Source organism: Erithacus rubecula, assembly GCF_903797595.1.
Source record: "Erithacus rubecula genome assembly, chromosome: 19".
NCBI classification, from domain to species: Eukaryota; Metazoa; Chordata; class Aves; order Passeriformes; family Muscicapidae; genus Erithacus; species Erithacus rubecula.
In genome coordinates this window covers 9664742-9685631 of record NC_136671.1, presented here as the reverse complement: position 1 = coordinate 9685631, position 20890 = coordinate 9664742, and the positions used below count along the sequence as shown (strand labels likewise).

Sequence of the window (20890 nt, the reverse complement as noted above, 5' to 3'; positions counted from 1 at the left end):
CTGCAGGTGACCCCTGCCACCCCCAGGATATTGGGAATGTTCTCTGACACCACCAGAACTTGTGCCCAATTCAGCCCTTTCCCACCTTGCAGCAAATCCTTCTCATCATCCCCCTGCACAACTCATCCAGCAGCAGGGAAAGGCTCCTGCTTTGTGCACAGTGGATTTCCAGGAGTGTTCATCCCCTGGCAACATTCCCACCCTGCTGTGAATCCAGATTAAAATCAGATTGTTGGGAAGAAGGTAAAGTGAAGGTTTGAACTTGTCGTGCTGAGCCAGCACAGCAAATTGCCTGGAATTGAATCCCACAGAGCCAGGGCTGGGAATGTGGCTGCTCCACTGCTGGGAATTCAGGTGTGATGGTTACAAAGGATTATTTGTATCACTTGGATAATTGTATCTCCTCTTCACTTGATCAATACCAGAACAGCAGGAAAGAATGTTCATTTCAAATATCAGATCCTGTGGATCCGTCACCCCATTACAAAGAGAAACTCCCTTTACCCCATGGTGAAATCCTACTGCTTTATTTCCCTCATTTCCACCCTTTGATGCAAAGGGTAATCATTTGGTTTCCTATAAACTGACTTTTAAAAAACGCAGAGAGTTCAGATGCCTCCAAAAATATCCTTATTTGTTCCAAAGGGATCTGTTGGAACACACCTTCCCCACCTACAGCTCATCATCCTTAGCAGGGACTCTCTGATGAACACATGGTGAGCAGCCTCCAAGTGCTCATTTCCATAGCAAAGGGAGTGATTCTTGGCGTTGGATCAGAGCCATTTTGATCTGGCTGCTCTCCAAGCACAAGGAGGGGGGGGAATGTGCTGCCTGTGGTTGGAAGGAGCAGCAATTGCAGCTCTTTCAGCTCACCAGGGAGAGCAGGTGAAAATCCCAACGGGGGCAGTTTGTCTGAGCATGCCAAGAGTCCTGGCCCTGCCACATGCTGTCCCTAAATGGGAACAGTGTTCAGTCTCCTTTTTGCTTCTCAATCCTGCCCTGCAAAGGATCCCTTCTCCTCTTCCTCCTCATCCATCCCCAAGAAAATCCACAGCTCAGTTTGGCTGCCACAGGTTCTCTCAGCAGAGTCACAGGCAGGAGCTCAAGGCTTGGCCAATTCATGGAATGGTTTGGAAGGATTCAGTTCCATCCCCTCCCAGCCTGGCCTTGGACACTTCCAGGGATCCAGGAGCAGCTTCTCTGGGAAACCTGTGCCAGGGCCTCCCCACCCTCACAGCCAGGAATTTCTTTTCAATATCCCATCTGAATCTACCCTCTTTTGTCTTTAAACCATTCCCTGTGTCCTGTCCCTCCATCCTTTGTCCCCAATCCCTCTCCAGCTCTCCTGGAGCCCCTCTGGGCACTGCAAGGGGCTCTGAGCTCTCCCTGGAGCCTTTTTTTCCCTCTCCAAGTGCCAGAGCAGAGGGGCTCCAGCCCTCAGAGCAGCTCCATGTCTTTTTTTATGCCACTTTTAGGTGAGACACCAACACCTGAGATGATTCACCTTAAGGAAAGGCTGATTCAGCCTCTATCACACTTGAAAAAAGATGACCTGGGCAGTTCAAGGAACTTGGGGAAGTGACTTTGGAAATACCCAAGTGGGTAAGGAAGTGTATCCATGGCTAAGGGGGTTGTGCTGGGGATTTTCTCTTAGGAAGTGGACTGGGAACATGAGTATTTAAAAAAGAAGTTAATTAGATCATTATCTATGCTCTTAAACCTAGGCTGAGGAACCATCTCCATCCACTTGCTAGACAGATTTTTTGGGTTTTTTTTGGGGGGGGGGGTAAAGTGCAAATTTAGAGGATTTAAAACCTCCTGACTGGGAGCTGAAAGGCCTTTAAATTTTGCCAGAGTTACAACCCTCAGCAAAATTAAAACAGAAGCTTTGGACACCCTGCAAAGGCCTCCACAATAGAAGTGCTGACAGATCTATGGCTGCTGAGCTCCTGGATCCCTGTGCCACACACAGCATCTTGGTGGGGACACAGGAATGAGCCTTCAAAACTCCTATTTATTCCTTTCCTGAGTGATTTCCAGCTGAATTTGACCAAAACTTGGAGTTCATCAGCCAGTTTGTGCCCTCTGAACAGCCCAGCCCTTGTGGTAGTTTTTAAAAGGAGCTTGGAAAGGCTGGATGCTTTGCACAGGGACACTTTTCATTCCACTCCTTTCTGATCTCCCATCACCATGTGTCACAAGAGCTACCATGAGTTTGCCCATTTTCCTGTTTATAAAGGATTTATCTGTCTCAAGAATCCCAACAGATGGATTTCTGTGGCTTCAGAGGGTTTGCAGCCTGCTTATGCAAGAGGAAACACATCCTGCTAGGGAACACTTACAGGAAAACCCCCCACTAATGGCAAAATCCTGCTCAGCCCATGTGATTGTGATCCCTTCTGGAAAAGGAGGCATTGGAATAAAAGGCCAGTTGAAGTCAGACAGCCTGAGGCTACTGGTAAGGGGAGGGTGAGGAGATACAAATCCAGTGGATAGGGAGAACAGCATTTATAAAAGGTTGGTATTTGGGACTGGAAAGGCTCTTCCAAAAGTGGAAAAAGTCAAGTTGCAGCTGTTGATGGTGAATCCCCAAATTCCCAGTCTGAGCCTTGCTGAGGAGCTTTAGAATAAAGTTCCTGTCTTAATTATTAAAAAATGAGAAGCAGATTAAGAAAAATAAAAATTAAGAGGTCAGTGGTTTGATTTGTTGATGATCTTAAAGGTCTTTTCCAACCTCAATATTTCAATGGTTCTATAGGCAGTGCACCAGCAGCAATTACGAATGATATTATGGGATGGATGGGGTGCAATAGCCAGCAGGTACAGGGGATGGTCCTATTGGTGAAACTGCAATATGGGAAAGCCCAGAGGATTCCCAAGCACCAAATGAGGCCCAAGGTCTTCCTCATCAGCAAAGCCTCAAATCAGCAAACCAGCTGGTTTTATAAAAAACTCCTAGGAATTATGTTATAATCCTAAACCCAAAGCAGGCCATGGATGTTCCATCCTGCCCCTTGGCATGGAGAGAACACCCTCTGGGAGCAGAGCTGAGCCACATCTGCAGAGCACTTGGCCATCACTGAGATAAGCACCAGAGAAAAGCCCAGAAGGAATCTGCTCCTTCCCTCCTGGGAGCACTTTGAACATCCTGTGGGAGATAAGGTACAGAGGCATTCAGAGGCTCTGAGGCCATTCAAACACCACCATCCCACCCAAGGGAGCAGGGACTGAGCCAGCAGCTGCACCCCAGTCAGAAAAGAGACCTCCAGGTTATTTCCTAATTGCTCCCTTCTGATATTTCTTCACTCCAGAGCCTTGGTTGTGCAAGCTCTGGGGTTCTCAGTGAGCCAGGGCCATGCTCAGTCCAGCTGCACACCTATTCCAGGGAAATCCTGCCACCACTGTCACCAGCAAGGCTGGAAGAAGAATCCCAGAATGGCAGGGACATAAAGGCTCACCTAATTCCACCCCCTGCCATGTGCAGGGATATCTTCCACTAGCCCAGGTTGCTCCCAGCCCTATCCAACCTGGCCTTGGACATTTCCAGGGATGCCACAGCTTCTCTGGGCAACCTGAGCCTCACCACCCTCACAGGGAAGAAGTTTCTCCTGATATCTCATCTAAACCTACCCCTGTTCAGTTTAAATCCCTTGTCCTGTCACTCCATGCTCTTGGAAAACTTCATCTCCCTCTCCAAATACCCAGAAAATCAAAGAACTCAGTCTTGTGATATTAAGTTCTTGCAAGACTTGGGCAAAGAGGGAAGTGGGGAGAAAAAATGTCACATGGTCACAAAAAGTTCAGCTCACCCCACAACTTCACATGAAAGTTCAGCAGAAAAAAGGAACAGCAACAAATGCCTTGATGCAGTTTCTGTGCTTTTAAACACAATTCTATTCCCACTGTGTATCCACCCCTTTCCCAATCAATCCATATCCAGTCCATTGCTGACAGAACTGTTGTTTTCAGCTGTTCAGAGTTATTTAAAACAAAGGTGAACACTACTACAGATGGTCACAATTCCAAAACACATCATATTTGTGTGCAGATTATTTTCAGTCTTTGGTTACTTGAGCCTAGGTTGAGCAAGACCCTGCCATCTGATTTCACTTCATTTTAAAGACAAAAAGCTGGAATATGAACTTAATACTGAAATTTCCAGCTGTACTACCACTGGCAAGATTCTATTTTGGGATGGGAACCTAAACCACAAACTACCAGGGAATTTGATTATATCTCAACTGGGGAGCCCAGCACATTCAAAAACATAACACAACCCAAACTTTGAATAAGCTGAAATTTCTGTTCTGGACGAAGCACAAGGTGTTGGCTGCAACCTGTGAAACACTTGATACAACTCTGGATTTCAGAGCTGAAACTTGAAATGACTGTATGAAAACCTTTAGAATATGAAGAACTATTAAATCAGAAGTGCTTGAGGAGCTCAAATCACACCTGAGGTGTGTGCTCATCTCACATCTCCCCTCTGGGGCTACTTTCACTCCAAGATTTCCAGGGATAAAATTCATCTTCTTGGGGAATCACCTGATTGTGGAAGGTGTCCCTGCCTGTGGCAGGGAGGTGGAAGGAGATGCCAAGCCCAACCCTTCTGGGATGCTCTTGCCACTCCCACACTTTGTCACTGTATCTCCACATCCAGCATTACATCACTGACCATAATTTGCAGTGACAAAAGGACGCTGCAGTTAAAGTCATTACCCTGAACTGAGAGCGTTGTCTGGCTTCATTTAATCTGTGTCATCTACCAGAAAGGCAGAGCAATGAATGCACACAAAAATCATTACACAAAATAATTCAGCAGGAGCCACAGCAGGATGGGGAACCAGCAAAGGGAGACACCAGCAGGAATGGGAGTTTTCCTGCTGCACTGGAGCAGCAGCCTCCAAAAAGTCTCTTTTTTGGGGTTTGTGTCTTTTAAAGCATCTTGTCAGCTGGCACTAAAACTGCCCCACCACACAGGTGGTGGGGGATGTTACCACAGGCTGGGCAAAAAAGGGTATTAAAATGAAAAGAGGAGAGCAAAGTAGAGATAAAAATAAAGAATTGAAACTCAGGACAAAACCTTATAAAGGTAAGTAAAATACAAAATACAGGGCTAAGAGAGCAGGGATTGAATGTTCCAGGTGCCTCAGTGCATTCAAATCCTGGAGCATGGAAGGTGTCCCTGCCCATGGCAGGGGGTGGAATGAGATGAGCTTTATGGTCCTTTCCAACCTAAACCATTCTGGGATTCTGTCATCCCTGCATTTCAGCTTCCCCCTTTGCTGCCAGCAGAGACAGTTGCACAGTGGTTGGACACCACAGAATTTTTTTACTGGACGAGGAAAGGGAAACCTCCCATACACTCCCACCTCCAACACCACAGAAGGCTGTGACCTTTTACATGATCCCTTCCAAAAATTCTTCCTTTTCCACTGGAATAAACACCAGAGAAGCTTCTTTGCAATGAGACAGATGCAACACCCTGGAAGCTTCATCCAGACACATCCCAGCAGCCCCAGGGATGCTCCTGACACCCATCTGGAGCCCTGGGGCTCCAGACCACACTGTGATCCCAAGGGAAACACAAGCAGGAGCACAGGGCTCTCCCAGGATTCCAGCTAAGGAAAGCCACTGATAAAATGCTTCTCCCCAGCACTGACCTAGTTCTCTTATCAGAGCTAAGAGGGAAGTAGCAATCTGGTCAGAGCTGCTGCCCCAACCCGCTGGATTCCTCTCTCACTCAAAGGTTACATGCCAGTGTTTGCCAGACCATATTCCTGAGATACACTGGAGGCTTTTCTTTTTTTTTTTTTTTTTTTGGGCAAAGGTTGGTGGTTACAAACAGAAGAGCTGTTCATGAAATTCTCACCCAATCACCACCAGATCCCAGCATTCCCAACCAACCAAGCACCTTTTCCTAACAGAGTGCTCACAGCAGAAAATGCTCAGTTTTCATCTCTCTTTTCTCCTATAGCTCAAAGCAACCAAATCTGCCTAAATGAAATAATTTTTCATCAGTTTCTCTGTGTGTGATAGAGGAGCTCACCAGCAGCACTAGACCTGACACTCAGCTCATACACAGGATTTATCTGCCCTCTCTGATGGTGGATTTAAGAAGTCAAGGAGACAGCAGCTCCCAGGTGCTGGGAGCCTACAGCACAGAAAGAACAACACCTGCAGGATTTCCCATTCTGCTGGAGTCAAGAAGAGGAGTAGACATGAAGGGAACTCCATTAACATGGTGTTTTCTAAGCACAGCTCCTGGTAAACTCCAGTGGACATTACTGGGAACATTACCTTGCTTCTCTTCTCTTACTTAATTGGATCATTCCTTAAAAAATGACCTGAAGATTTAGTGGAAGTAGAAATCCCAGAATGGTTTGGATTGGAAGAGACCTTAAAGCTCATCCAGTTCCTCCCCCTGCCTTGGGCAGGGACACCTTCCACCATCCCAGGTTGTTCCAAGCCCTGTCCAGCCTGGCCTTGGACACTTCCAGGGATCCAGGGGCAGCCACAGCTTCTCTGGGCACCTGTGCCAGGGCCTCCCTCCCCATCCTCACAGCCAAGAATTCCAGTATTCCATCTAAACCTGCCATTCCCTCCATCCCCTGTCCAAAATCCCTCTCTAGCTCTCCTGGAGACCCTTAATGCCCTGGAAGGGGCTCTAAGGTCTCTCTGGAGCCTTTTCCTCCCCAGGTGATCACCTCCAGCTTTGCCAGCCTGGTTCCATGGCAGAGGGGCTCCAACCCAATTCCCAAAGGAATAGACAAGCTGTTTTCTATTCCTCAATTGCAACATCTCTTGGCATCTATAGGAAGAAATTCTAAACATTAAAGGTGTTTTAAGAGATACAGTCTCACAGATAAAAGGTTGCAGTTGTTCTCCCAGAGCACTGAACCACCAGGGAACCAAAACCTGCAGAACCCTCTGCTCCAAACACCAAATTAACTGGGACACAAATTCCTCCCAACTCCAGAATAAGGCAGAAACAACAGATCAGCATAACCAAGGCTCCCAAAGAGCCTGGCCAAGAGTGAGTCAGAGTGACCAAACGAGGAGCAATGTTCTCCACATGACCCTGGCCTGACCACAGCAGCTCCAAGCTCTGCTGGACCCAGCACAACTCCCAGACCTGGCTGGAGCTGCCTTGGGGAATGGGACCCAGGAGCAGCAGGATGAGTGCAATGGCAGCTCCTCATGGATTAACAGCACAGCCACACATCTGCTGGAACAGCAAACAGCTGGAGTTCTGGAGAACATCTCAGGCAGAGTGGAGGTACAGCACAGAGCAGCGTGGTCCATCACCTTGGAATTTGGAATGGACACACTCTGCTCCAAAAAGTGGCAGTGAACACATTCTGAGCAACACCTCCTTCCACTTCTCAGCAACACCCACCCAACAGGTGAGGCCCCCACGTTTAGCTGCTTTTAATGTTTTCAAAATAACCCCAACAACAGTGGATTGTCAAAGACAAGACAACATCCTCACCCCAGGACATGGGAGGTTTGGGCCAGACAACTCCAACATCTCAGATTTTAATGCAGTACAAACAAGCTGCAAAATGAATCTCAGTGCTCCCAGTTGGAACTGGCCTGTGTTTCTCCACATTTCCATTTGCTGTCCTGCCAGCTCTTCTGGCCAAGCAGCCTATAATTCCAAAAGCACCATTGTCATTCCGTCCTGTTTCCGTAACGTGCAATTTGAAATCAGGGCTGGGGGAGGGAGGACAGGGCTGGAGGAGGCTGGAACTCAAACCCAGAGAGTTCAATCTGCTAACTTGATTTTAAATCCCTGTCTCATGGTGCCAATTACAGCCCCCCAAACATCTGTTTTAGCAGAGGCTTCCGAGTTCAAACACATTTCCTCTGTCCTACAGATGTTCTTTGTCACTGACCTGTCCTGGGATGACAGTGAGGGGACACAGCCTGGTGTCAAACCATGGGGGTGACACAAAGCACCTTTCTCACTTGTCTGGGCAGGCAAGAAACCAAAAATTAACTTAGGGAAGTAGCTATAGTCTGTTAAGGAGCTTTAATAAACACTCTAGGCTATGAAGACAGATTTCAGATCCAAGGAAAAACACCTTCCTAATTGTGTCCTTGACACCTCTGAGCTTCCCTGAGAGGGAGAATCACCCCCACCCCACCACTGGCCAAAGGCTGATTCCTTGGGGAATTCTTGGACCTTCAGCTGGCTGCTCTCAGCTGGAGAACTGGTTTCCAGTGAAGAATTACAGCCTGTGCCTTGATGACCTTTAAGCTTTACTTACCTGTTGGCTTGACAGTCACATTGCTGCACGTGCAACCCACACTTCCAGTCCTTTGGGAATCCCTGTGGCATTTCCAGCAGCTCAGCCAAAACAACAGAATTACACCCAGATAAGCCCAGCTGGTTTTTTTATGGGAGCTTTCAGGGTACTTAAGAATTCCTTAAGTAGAGCAGAAGATGGATATGGCAAAGCAGGGATACAAAGAACAAAAAGATAACCTTTACCCCCAAAGAAACATCAGGGAGCAAAGGGAAGAAGGGAGAGATAACCCCAGGGTAGCCTGACCCCAACCAGGAGCACTCACCTTTAACAGCAGCACCTAAAAACATCACACAGAACAAATTGGTCCAGAAAGAAGCAATTTTCCTGGCAGTGGTCAGGATGTTGGAAGCACAGCAACACTGAGCTAGAGGAGTTTTGTGCCTACCCTTCAGGCTGTGTAAAGCAGAATATATTGCAAAGGAATGTCTGGCAACTTGTGCTTGCCTAAGCTGGCTCAGGATTCTCTCCTGCCTTGCAAATTGATCTCAGCAGATCCAAAAATTCAAATAAACCTTAAAAAGTATCGCTGAAAACTTTAAAAAAAATGCAATACACCTCCTGTTCTGAATGAGACAGTTTTGGACCTCCAGCCTCCAAGATATGATATCCTTAGTCTAAGTACTGCAGAAGGGAATGAAGTAAGAAATTAAAAGTGTAACAATGGGGCAAATACCTGAACCATGTGTAAAACAACAACTCCATTGAGTAGTACATTCTACAAGTAGTAAATGTTAGAAATATTCCCAGCCTAGTACCTGCCAGACCCTGAGTAAAACCTCATGTGTGTCACCTCACATTCCCAGCCTGGAAAGAAGGATACCAATCTGTTTCACACAGGTATGATGGAAAATGCCAAGGAAATGCCAAGCACACACCCTGAGTCAGCTGGAGGATCCAGATTCCAGCAGGAAGCAACAAACCATGAAGGCTTTTTAAGCATTTAAAGTGAGAAGGGGAGGAAATAAAAGTTGACTCCAGGAGTTAATCCCAGCCCTGAGCAGGTGCCTGAGCACTGAGCCTTTGCTGGTGACAATCTTCCCTATCAAGCCATCATCTGCCCAGCATGGCCAGTTTGCCCAGTTCCCAAGGGACATCCTGCTTACTATGGACTGAATTTGTTGCTGCCTGCTAATCCCTGGAGCTGTTAATTACACCCATTATCAGTTTGTCCAGCTTCCAGACCTGGCACTGCTGCAGGATGTCAAGTCCCTGTCAGGTTTACCCTTAAAGCTCATCCCATTCCACCCCCTGCCATGGGCAGGGACATTTCCCACTATCCCAGGGTGCTCCAAGCCCCATCCAACCTGGCTTTGGACACTTCCAGGGATGGGCCAACCACATTCACTCAGCACCCTGTGCCAGAGATTTGCCACCCTCACAGGGAAGAAATTCTTCCTTAAATCTACATCCAAATTTCCCTCTTTCAGTTTGGGTCCTTTGCTCCTCGTCCTGTCAAAAGAGTTCCTGATGAAGGAATGCTCAGGAATGGGACACTGAAAAATGAGCTGCTTTAACACTGCAGATTTTTATGTTTATTTGGGAGAAACAATGGATTTTCAAGGACTCCTGAACATGGTCTCTATGGCAACTCTATGCAGAACCAGGGGGAGGGAGGGGAAGTTCCCCTATTTCCAAATACTCAGAATTGAATGATTTCAAGTCCATTTCCCAGGGATTACTTAAACCAGGATCTGCAGGTGCAATGCACTGCCCAGGTTCACACAGGGATGAAAACAAGGGTTAGTTTCAGGCACACCATTCCTATGGAGTTTTAGGAAATCCTGCTCAGACACATCTGCTAAAAATGCAGAAATGGCTGCCTGAATATTCAGCTCAGAAGAATTATTACCTATGGGTTTGCTCCTACATAAATGGAAGCCAAAATCTGGAAAACCACAGGGAAACCCTGGTCCTTCCTAAGGGTAACACTTTGCCTCAAGCACAGCTCCAAGGAGAGCTCTGAGCTCATCTCAGCATCAGGCTGAGCCTTAATCACTTTAAGTCAGATCCCACCACTGGTTTATTTCCATTGCTCTTCCAAATTCAATTATTAAAAGAGGAAAACAAGACAAACCTAATTATGCTGGGCTGAGAGGCCCAGCTCAATGTCAGAGTCACTGCAACTTCTCCCACCAAGAGCCATCAAACATCATCACAGGCTCAGCAAAAAGCAGATCAGAGACCACTTATTGTTATCACCAACACAACATGGACTGAGACAAAGCCAGTGGTGTTGAAGAAACAAAGTGGTCATGCTGGAGAAATTGTTCTTTCCCCAGTGCAGCTGATTCTGCCTTGATTCTCCCTCTAAGTCATCAGAGAAATGGTTCAAAAGGTCACATTTAGTCATTTCCAGACTAAGGAGATCTCTTCTATCCACCATGGGCACAACAGCAGCCTTCAAAAATCACAGATTTCCCCCTTTGCAGGCAGCAGCAAATGCCATTTTCAATATTTCTCTGTCAAGTTCCTGACCTACAGAGCAGGAATTTATAGTTTTCAGGATGTTCCATCACAAAATCCTCTTCCACTTGAGGAGCACTTTGTGACTCCTTCTCTGCTCCAAGGGATCCCCCCCTGTCTTACTGGCAACAGGAATTTCATGAGAGGGGGGGTAAAATAAAATTATCCACTTGCCCCATGGCCACCTTCTACTTTCCAGCTACATCATTATCTCCAGCCATTAATCCTGATTGGATTTATATTCCCTACACAACCCCACAAACACAACTAATGGCTGGTGATACAACTAATATTCCATTAGGATCCTCTCCAGACAATTTTTTTCCTCCAAGGACAAGCCCTGCAAAGCTGCCAGAGGAACCTGGGAGCAGCTGAGCAGTTCTGTGTCACACTGGTATTTCACATGCCTATGTGTGGTTTGAGATGAGAAAAGCCACAAAAAGTCATGTACTAAACAATTATAACCTCAAAAAGAAACAAAAAAATCCATTTTTTGCATGGTTACTCACAAGAGGGAAAGCAGAACAAAGCAATCCTATTAACAGATAAAAAGAAAGGGCCCAGTAAACAATTCCCAACCATAGTGGTGGAGCCAACACATCCAGAAAAATGGTATTTCACTGCTGCTTTCCTGAGTCACTCAGCTAAGCCTAAAATCTTTTTATGCTTCATTTTAACTTGGTGTTCACCACCACCTACAACTGTGCAGAATGTGACAAAACTCAGCAGCTCCCATCCTGTCAGCCCCAAGCCACCAGCAGCCTGACTCTTCACATCAGGCTCCAGGAGCTGCCTAAACTGAAGCTCTAAGCAGTTTCTAATCATACCAATTTCAGAGTTACCCACCAGAATACACCAGCCCAAAAAATATTAAATGGGGGAGACTACAGGGAGCCAGCCAGAAGAGAGCACAGACATTTAATTCTTGTTCCTATGCCCTGTAAAGGCTTAAACTGGGGCACTTCAAATCCTCAGTGAGTTTTTGTTCCAACACATCCTCAGAGAATGGCTGAGATTATCACAAATGCCTCAGTAAAACAAAAATCAAAACAAACAAACCCAGACTTTAAAAGTCAAGTGAAAATGTGCCTGTGAGCTTGCCCAAGAGGACATTCCTGGCCCTGGGAGTGGTGCACTGATGACCTCACCCAGCTGCAAACTCAGGCCAGGAAGTGTTTTGCTCATGTCTTCAGGAAAGGAAGCTGGCATCCCAGGGATATTCCTCAGAATCGATCACCAAATGAGAGCCAGGGCTATAAATTCCCTCCCCATCACAACACAACGTTTTGGTTTAATGAGCCATTTTATGAAGCTGTTAAAAGTCCAGGTCTGGACGTGGCCACCACGATGTCACCGAGGGCAGAGCTGTGCTGCATGACCCAGGGAAAAGCTGATATTTCCCCCTTCTGCACATTCCTCCTCATTGCCATTAAACTGAATCCCTGCCTTTCACTTGGAGTGAATCCCAGAAGTGACAGATGCAATAAGCATGAAGATTTCACTTGAAAAAATCCAATGATGTTTGAAAAGACAGCTCGGGAGAAGACAGAGCAATGCCAACAGAGAACACAAATGCTGATTAAAGCAATCTGGATAAAAGGCTACAAGTGACCATTGAAAAATTACTATTATGAAGTGCTGTAATGAAACAAACACTGAGCAAATGCTGCCTGATGTGTCCCTGAGCGTGTCAGGTCTTACTGGTGCTACTAAAAACCCAGAAAAACACATATACCCAAAATAAACAAGCATTGCCACAAAAGTATTTGATTTTCTACCTTTGTGTACACAGTCCTTAGCAAACACCACTATTAGCTGCAATAAAACCTTCCTGCAAGCACACAACCATCTGGATTTTTCAACCCCCTTGAGCAGAAAAGATGATTCAATGCTCGTTATTCAAATGAAAATGGAATAAAGCCTCTCCTGCCTCCCTCCCGCACACGGCACCCGCTGCTTTCCCCACATCCCAACACGCTTCTCCCAGGACACGCTGTGCCAGCTCACACCATTTCCCCACACTCCAGAGCTTCCCTCGTGCCTGCCACGGAGGAACACAGAGGGAGAGGATGGTGCCAGGTAATTTAGGAACAGCCTGGCCTAAAATTAAACCAAAAATCAGGAAATTCGGCAGCGAACTGAAAGAAAAATCAACTGCAGCCTGCTGCGTTCAGAACATCCCTCTCTGATTTTGCCACCGTCCTTGGTCTTGCTCCCAGTAATCCCCACGCACATCTGCACGAACAGACGTGCTCAGACCAACTCCAGCTGCTAAAAAAAACCCCAACCCTAACGCATATCACTTATCTTCAACAATAAAACTGCTTCCATCGGGTTTGCTTTTGTTTCCTGGCAGCTTTCGCTGCCTTTTATTTATTTTCTTCTTTTTTTCAGACCTGTCTCCTGTGCAGTCAGGCAGTTACAGCATCACAATGTCCTACAGCTGAACCTCTGTGTGGGCACACACCTGTCCATATGTCCAAGACCTTCCTTCGTGCTGTTAATGGAATCAGTGAGAATTTAATAAAGCACAGGTATGGACTAACCTTTAAATTCCAGTCTTTAGCATATCACGGTTAAACAATGTGGCTCCCTGCATAGGGAAAACAAAGCCCAGGGACGTCTGCCCACGGTGAAGGGATGGGATGAGATGGTCCTTAAGGTTCTTTCCAACCCAAACAATTCTGGGATCCCCTGGTGATTCCACGACATGTCACACAGCCCAGGATTCCACACATCTCCCGCACAGCCTCGAAAGAGCCCCTAATAACGGCGTGGCAATGACCTGCCCTACAGGAACCTCCAGAAAATAAACCCAAAATAAACCCCCATCAGGGCGCTCATCTTTTGTCCTCTGCCATGGTGCACGGCGGGGACGGGCGCTCCGGGGGCGGCACACGCCGGTGCATCACCGGGAGGAAAAGAAGGAGGAATAAAAAAATATATTAAAAAAAAAAACGAGAAGAAAACCTGCCGAACAAAAGCCCCTAGCGCTGTCCCCGCCGCGGCATCAGGTGCGCGGCGGGAGCGCCCGGCGCTGCCGCCCCGCCCCGGGCTTGCCCTGCCCGGCGGCCCCGGCCGGATGCGGATGCGGCGGCGACCCCGCGCCGCTGCCTAATAAGGAGGGAGCGGGGAGCGGCCGGGGCCGAGGCGGTGCGGGCAGGGCGCTGCCGCCGCGGGCCCCGCGCTGACAGCGGCCGCCGCCTCACGGAGGGCTCGGCGGCCCCGCGCGGGAAGGGCCCGCCCGGCCGGACCCCCGCCCTGCCCGGCGCCCTCCCGCGGGCACCGCGCCTGCCGCCCAGCCGCATTCCCGCTGCTCTCCAGTTCTCTCCTCTCGCCCTCACCGCCCCCAGAGCCGCACCGCGATCCCGAGCCGCCTCCCGCGTCCGCTCCTCAGCCCGGCGGAGCCGCCGCCTCCGCCTCCTCCTCCGCCCGCCGCCGCCGCCCGACTGAGAGCCGCGGGGCGGGGCGGGGCAGCGCGGCCGCGGGGCCGCCCCCGCACAGACCACGCCCACCGGAGACACGCCCCGTCCTTTGAGGCACCGCCCGCTCCCGCCTCGCCCCGATGGGGCGGGACGAAACGGTGATTGACATCTCATTCAGCCAATGGCTGCGTGTTGCCCACTACCACGCGCGGTCGCGCGCTCTCGGGCCCCGCCCCTCCGCCTCAGCGGGAGGTCATGAGGGACTGAGGGGGTGATGGTGTCGGCCCTGAGGGTCCGGCCATGTCCACCCTGTGGACCGGTCCTGTCGTCCCTGGGATCAGTCATCTCATGCCTCCAGAATCAGCCGTGTCTGCCTTCAGGGATCGATCATGTCATCCCTGAGGCACGGATCGTCTCATCCCTATGGGACCGGTCATGTCCTCCCTGAGGGACCGATTGTGTCCTCCTTGAGAAATTGATCATGTCTTCCCTGAGGGACCGATTCCGTCCTCCCTGAGGGACTGATCATGTCCTCCCTGAGGAACTCATCGCACCCTCCCCGAGGGATCGGCCGTGTCTGCCCTGAGGGATGACATGAGCCCGCTGTCCTCAGAGGCAGCGCTGAGGAGAACCAGCAGCTCCACAAGAAAACAACCACATCACCTCACGCTGTCACACCGAATCACAGTGGCCGCGGTGAAAAAAGGACGGTGACAAAAGCCCCTGCTACAGACTGCAGAGCTCAACCCCAGCTAAAAACAACACTTCAACCAGACGCCCAGAGCAGCGGCTCTCCCCATCATTCGTGGTAAAGAAAACTCGCGGAGCTGTCCTTGGAGGTGTAAGGTTTGTATGTGCGCTGTTCTGACAGTCAGGCGAGCACTTTGCACACACACCTGGCTGCTCACAGGTGACACCGCCACACTCGGGGCCTCCGCGGCCTCAGGGAGCCCGAGGGGCGGGTGAACAACACCCACAGCCCTCAGTGTTACCATACATGGCCAAAAACAAAGCTCCTCGAGCTTCCTCATCTGTTTGGGCCGACGTTTGCACGTTCATTTGCATGTGGTTTGATGCTTAAGGAGGGGGGGTGATGCTTCAGGGGAGCATCACCTCGCTAATTCCTTTTCTAATCCTTCTGAATTTGGAGGAATATGTGTCGTGATGAGCTGAGCTGAGAGCCCTCCTCTTCCCTCACAGAGCTGTGGCAGGACCATGAATTTCCCTCTGTGAGTGATAGCTGGTGTTAAAACCCACGGAAAACCTCAGGGAGATACATTTGTCCTGCTCTGACCATCACAGCTGATGGAAACATCAGTAGCTACAGATTAAACAAATGTTATCCTGCATTTATTAACCTTTGACACTTAAATGTAACCGCTGATCCAACAAGCAGGAAAGCCTCTCTTACCTGCTGAGCAACACCTTGATAAAAAAATAACACAGAGATTAGGAGGCTGCACCCTTGCCCATGACAACAATTAGCCTGAATTTAATCAATAGCTTCTTTCTGAAAGCCAGCCCAGCACAATTACAGCACCCTGCTGCCTCAAACAATCCCATAAAAGCAAAAAGAGAAGAAAATGAAAGCAGCCTTGGAGCAGAGCTGCAGGTAACCCAGAGTTTAGGTTGTGATTCACATTTTCCACATATATATGTGACGTGTTGGAGGTCACAGAATGAGTCAGTGATAGAGCTGAGAGTCCTGCCTGCCCATCCTTAATTAATTAAAAGTCTCAAACCTGTGGGGAGGGGTTAAATTTTATAAAACTGGTTATTTTAATCATGTACCAAGCAATGCTTTAGCCTGGACTGGAAGATAAGAAGCACCCAGTGCTTCCCAACAGCTCAGAACCAAGGAAGATTTTTGGCCTCCAACTGAAAAGAAAGTGACACACAGAGGTCACAAAGTGAAATTTGTCCTGAGAAATCTGATTGAAGCCTAATCCTCTCAAGAGCTGCCTTGGGAAGGGTGGATCCTGCAGAGATGGAAATTCCTTGCTTGACACAGTACTGGAAGAGTCACTAAGGATGGACTCAGGTGGAAAAAATACCTGTGGAATTTTTACCAGAGCTTCCTAAAACAGCTGGGTGGAAACACTCCAAAGAACACCCAGATCCTGTCTGGGATTAATGAGCTGTTTAGATCACAAGGTGATGAAGAAATGACAGGAATTTTAGGCTGAATTCTCCAACAAACAGAAGAAACAGCTCAGGTTTTACATGTGCTCTTTGGTTCTGCTGTAACCACTAATTTTCATCACTTCAAATGAGTAAAACCATCCTAACAAACAATTTCAATGTTATGCACAGTGCAGCAAGCCAAACAACTTGTCAAAATATGCCACAAATCTTAATTTTTCTAAAGGAAAAAAACACTAAATCCTTACAGCTACAAGGAACAACACACCAAAGTTTGCCCCATTTTACCAAACACCTGATTAGCCCATTTTGCAGAAAACCAGGATTTATTAAAAAAAACCCACTTTTAGCCATCCCACCTATTTTTCCCCTCAGCTACATCACTGCAGGATTGCTGCAAACTATCTCACAGCCTTTATAGGGAAACAGCACCGTGGCTACAGACTCCACCTCTGAAACTTATGTCAGCTGCTAAATTTAGCCCCCTGCAAATATGCACCAGTTCCATCCCTGCAAGAAATCCCCTGCTTTGCTCCTGGGATGAGCCTGATGTGCTTCCCAAGGACCACACTGGCTGTGTCCCACAGCCTTCCCCACATTGATAGTTAGAGGAGGTAAAGAAACACCTGAGGCATCTTTTTTAGGAACAATTTTGATTAATTTCTTCAGTTTGCCATCCCAAAAGAGTGACAAACCCCATTTCAGGAACTAATAAGGTCACTGGAAGGATGAATTTGTCTCAAACATTTTGTTTTGCTGAAATCCTCATTGCTAAATGTATTCTGAATGGAGAGAAATGGCTTAGGGAGGGTTTAGAGAGATCAGCTATTTAAAGTCCTGTTATTTTGCAGCTTAATTTCTAAATCAAGCAAAATATGCCAGACAGGACAGTCTTGAACTCTGAGTTTGCAGGTATCCAAGTTATTAAGCTTTTCAAGGACTTTTATGTCCCTGTTTATCTATTTACTTCCTGAAGTAAATTTGATTTATTATTACCATTATATTTACTTTATCACAATATTTATTTACCAGGAAGTATTAGGTTCTCCCCCATGAAATTTAAATGTTTTATATTTCTTCTTCTATGATTCCATAATTTAGAGATCCCATCAAGGCCAGGCCCAACAGCATTGGGAAGAGCTGCTCCTGCTGAAATCAGGAATGTGATCTTACCTTTCACTTAACATGATTGGAATTTAGTGATTTTTAGTGCAGGGAAATGTTTCCTGCCCATAGTAGCAGTTTGGAATAAGATGGTCTTTAAAGTCTCTTCCAAACTATTCTGGGATTCTCTGAAATCTGAACTGATTGCAGTGACAATCCCTCCCCACTCTACTTTCTCCATGTGGGATTAGATTTATTCTCAGCATTAATTTGCTTTTTCTGCCTTGATTCCTCCATGTCCATGGGCATGGAGCAAGTCCCAGGGGCAGGTTTATAAAACTACTCCCAATCCTGGTTTTTAAGAGACATTTCCATGGTCATCAACTGTTGAGCAGCTGCCAAGATGAAATTATTCTCAGAGCCACCACGTTAAGGGCTCTGGATAATGGGAAATCAATTCTGTCTCTGGCTGGCTCTGCCCAGGGAAGTGTTCCCCAGCTCCTGCAAAGGAGAGACAGGGAGAGCAAAATCCCTTTGGACTGGCCTTATTCAATCCTTGACCAGAAAGGGGAGCTGTAGAATTAGAGAATGGAGGTAAGGAGAGCAAAATGTTCCATCAGATTCTTTGGAACAACAGCCAGGAAGGGAGAAGTGTCTGAGTGTGGCAGCAAGGAAAGAGGAAAACGTGGATGAAAGGGCAGGGCTGGGAGCCCTGAGCTTTATCCCCAGCTCTGTGTGATGTGGAACCATCACTGTGCTACTTCCAGACCCCGGACCTGGGGTCACTCACAAACCCCCTCCCCAAAGGGCAATAAAATCCACTGTGGTGACTGTGCTGCTTGCAAGGGCTGGAGATGGATCAGGAATGAGTGAACATTAGGCCAGGATGTGCATTAATAATTGATGCTATGGTTATTAATGATTTACAATAGATTTCATCCAGCACATCTATTACTGCATCTCCCCACTCTCACACCTTTTGTGCAGCAATATCAGTGTCAGACACATCCCTCCCAACTCAGCTGGAAGAAAGGCATCCAAAAATGAGCTTTTACAGCAAAAAGAAACCTCTAATTTCAAGCTAATCTATTTCCTCATGTATTTTTCTCCATCATTAGACAGGATTGTGAAATATATTTTCATTTCTTTTCTATTTCTGCAGTGAAGGGGAGGTAGGTCCCAATACCTAATTAAAATGTTGGGCCACTAAATAAACCCAAAGCAATTGCTTGCAACAGATGGGATTTCCTTTGTTGCTGTCTTCGGATGATTAACAAGGAGGAGAGAGACTAGAAAGCAGAACTGAAAGAAGAAAAAAAAAAAAAGAAAAAGAAAAAGAAAAAGCAAGCTGTATTTTATTTACAACACAAATATTCTAGGATTGACAATTCCTAGCATCCTGGACAGCAGGAAAAAATCAGGCAGGCAGGGAAGGAGCCAGGGCTGGGTGCTGGGGTTCCTGGGCACTGATCACACAGCCTCACTATTCAAGCACTTTGGAATTCTTTTGCCATCTTCTGTTTCTCTCCCTGCTGTCTAGGATCAGGTTGGACCAAAGGTGCTGGAAAAATCAGAGGTATAAGAAAGGAAACACATGAGGGTAAATCCAGGTGAGGTGTCTGTGTCTGAGATTTGGGAAGATCAATATTTGTTTAACCCAGCTTTTAAAACCCCAACAGACTGTCATGGATAGAGCAAAATAGGAAATGTTCCTGCTCTTCTTCCTGCTCCAGTGCAAGGTGTCCCTTGCAGGGGTGGAACGAGATGGGCTTTGAGGTCCTTCCCAATCCAAACCATTCCATGAGTCTGTGATTTTTTTACTGCAACATTTCCACCCTTCAGCACAGAAATGTTATCTCAACCATCCCTCCCTGTTTCTTCTGGAGAACACGGAAGTAAAAATGTGTCAGGAAGGATTGTGCTACAGCTGGAATTGTCTTGGGGAAAGAGCTGATTCCTGGTACCCCATCTCACCCCTCCTTTCACACCTGTTGCATCCACCTGCTCCTTCCAGCACGGGAAGGATGAGCTGATCCAACACCCCAGTGCTGCTGTGGCTGAGGGGAAAACGCTCCAGCTCAGCTGTACCAGGAGAGAGGAGCCACACTCAGACACCACCACCCTGCTCTGGGCAGGGCACTGAGCCTGGCACTGCCTGCAGTGACAAATATCTCCCACCTCTGCTTCTTTACATCGTGTCCTCAGTGCTTCCTGAGAGCCCAGGAGCTGTTTGTCATCCCTGCAGGGGTTTTGTCATCCCTGACACGCACAAACTGTGGCACGTTCGCGCTCCGACTCTGTCGCGACAGTAACTGTTCACACCTATTTTTTAAACAGGCTCAGTTCAAAGCCACCACAGATTTCCTGTGCCTTAAAACACTTATTTTCCCTTATAAGGAAATGCACAATTGCAGATTGTCACTGAACAGAAGACGGCAGCTAAGCAGCGTGGGTCGGGTGGCTCCTTGCAGGATCCAAACTCTCACACAAACACTCATTTCTATCTTTACTACTTCTGCAGAGTTGCTGTTTTACCAGGAAAATTTCAACAGAGTTCTCCATATTTTTTTTCAGTTAAAGGGTTTCCAAGTTGATGTCATTCTCCTGAAAGGCTTATTCAGTGAAGTCACAGTGCAGGAGAAAAAGAACTTAGAGAAAATAATGCTGCTTTTTAATAGGTAAAATAAAATTACATTGGCAAATAAAATTACAGAGGCAAATAATCCCACATGGCAGTGGGAGGACACCTTCTATGGACACCACTGCACTGTAGTTGCTCTGAGAAGCAGTAAATTTTACTTATTCCTACACAGGAGTCTGACAAAACAAATCTTTCTCCAAAACAGTTTTCACTGCACCAAGGGCTTTGAACAAACACCTGATTGCCATCCTGCCTCCTTAGGAGACTCCGAGTGCCCTGAGCACATCCCGTCTGTGACCCGGCTGTTCCCAGCAGCTGCTGCCCATCCACCTGTCCTGGAGCAGCCACCTCCAGACCCCCCCAGCCCGCAGCAGAGCCGGGACCCCTCACTCCTCACCTTTTTTGGGCGCTGGTGCTGCTGCCGTCCCCTCCGACGCCTTGGGCTTTTCAAAGGTTTTCTTGGCATCGGCAACTTTAAGCACATTCTCATCCTCCTGACTCTGCCTCCCCTTCCGCTCCGGCTCCTCCGAGCCCCCTCCTCCCGCAGTCCTGCCTCCAGGGAGCAGCTCCGCTGCCCGCTGCTCCCTGCCAGCCTTGGCCTCATCGCCGAGGGGCTCCAGCAGCGCCTCCGTCAGCGCCACAGCCTTGCTCATACTCAGAGCCAGGCTCTCCTTGCTGTGGCTCCTGACAGGGGGGGCCGGGGGGGTTCTTTTCGGCAGGTAGGAATCGAGTTCATCAGCTTCACCTCCGAGCTGCTCCCTGCTCTCCGCGAGCTGGCTGCTGCTCTGCCTCGAAAGCTT

General features: G+C 47.9%; 1 protein-coding gene across 3 annotated transcripts in view; it reads right to left on the bottom strand.

The window, feature by feature from the left end:
• The window catches only part of CORO1C (coronin 1C), a 47084-nt gene extending 26440 nt beyond the window's left edge, over positions 1–20644 (bottom strand). Inside the window, exon 1 of one of the 3 annotated variants that reach the window (XM_079322203.1) lies at positions 20488–20644. The gene's annotated coding sequence lies outside the window, so the exon portion shown is untranslated. Of the gene's footprint in view, positions 1–14122; positions 14289–20487 lie in introns of those variants that run through there. The other 2 variants (XM_079322205.1, XM_079322204.1) reach the window with 2 other exon arrangements.
• Positions 20645–20890: the final 246 nt, after the last annotated feature.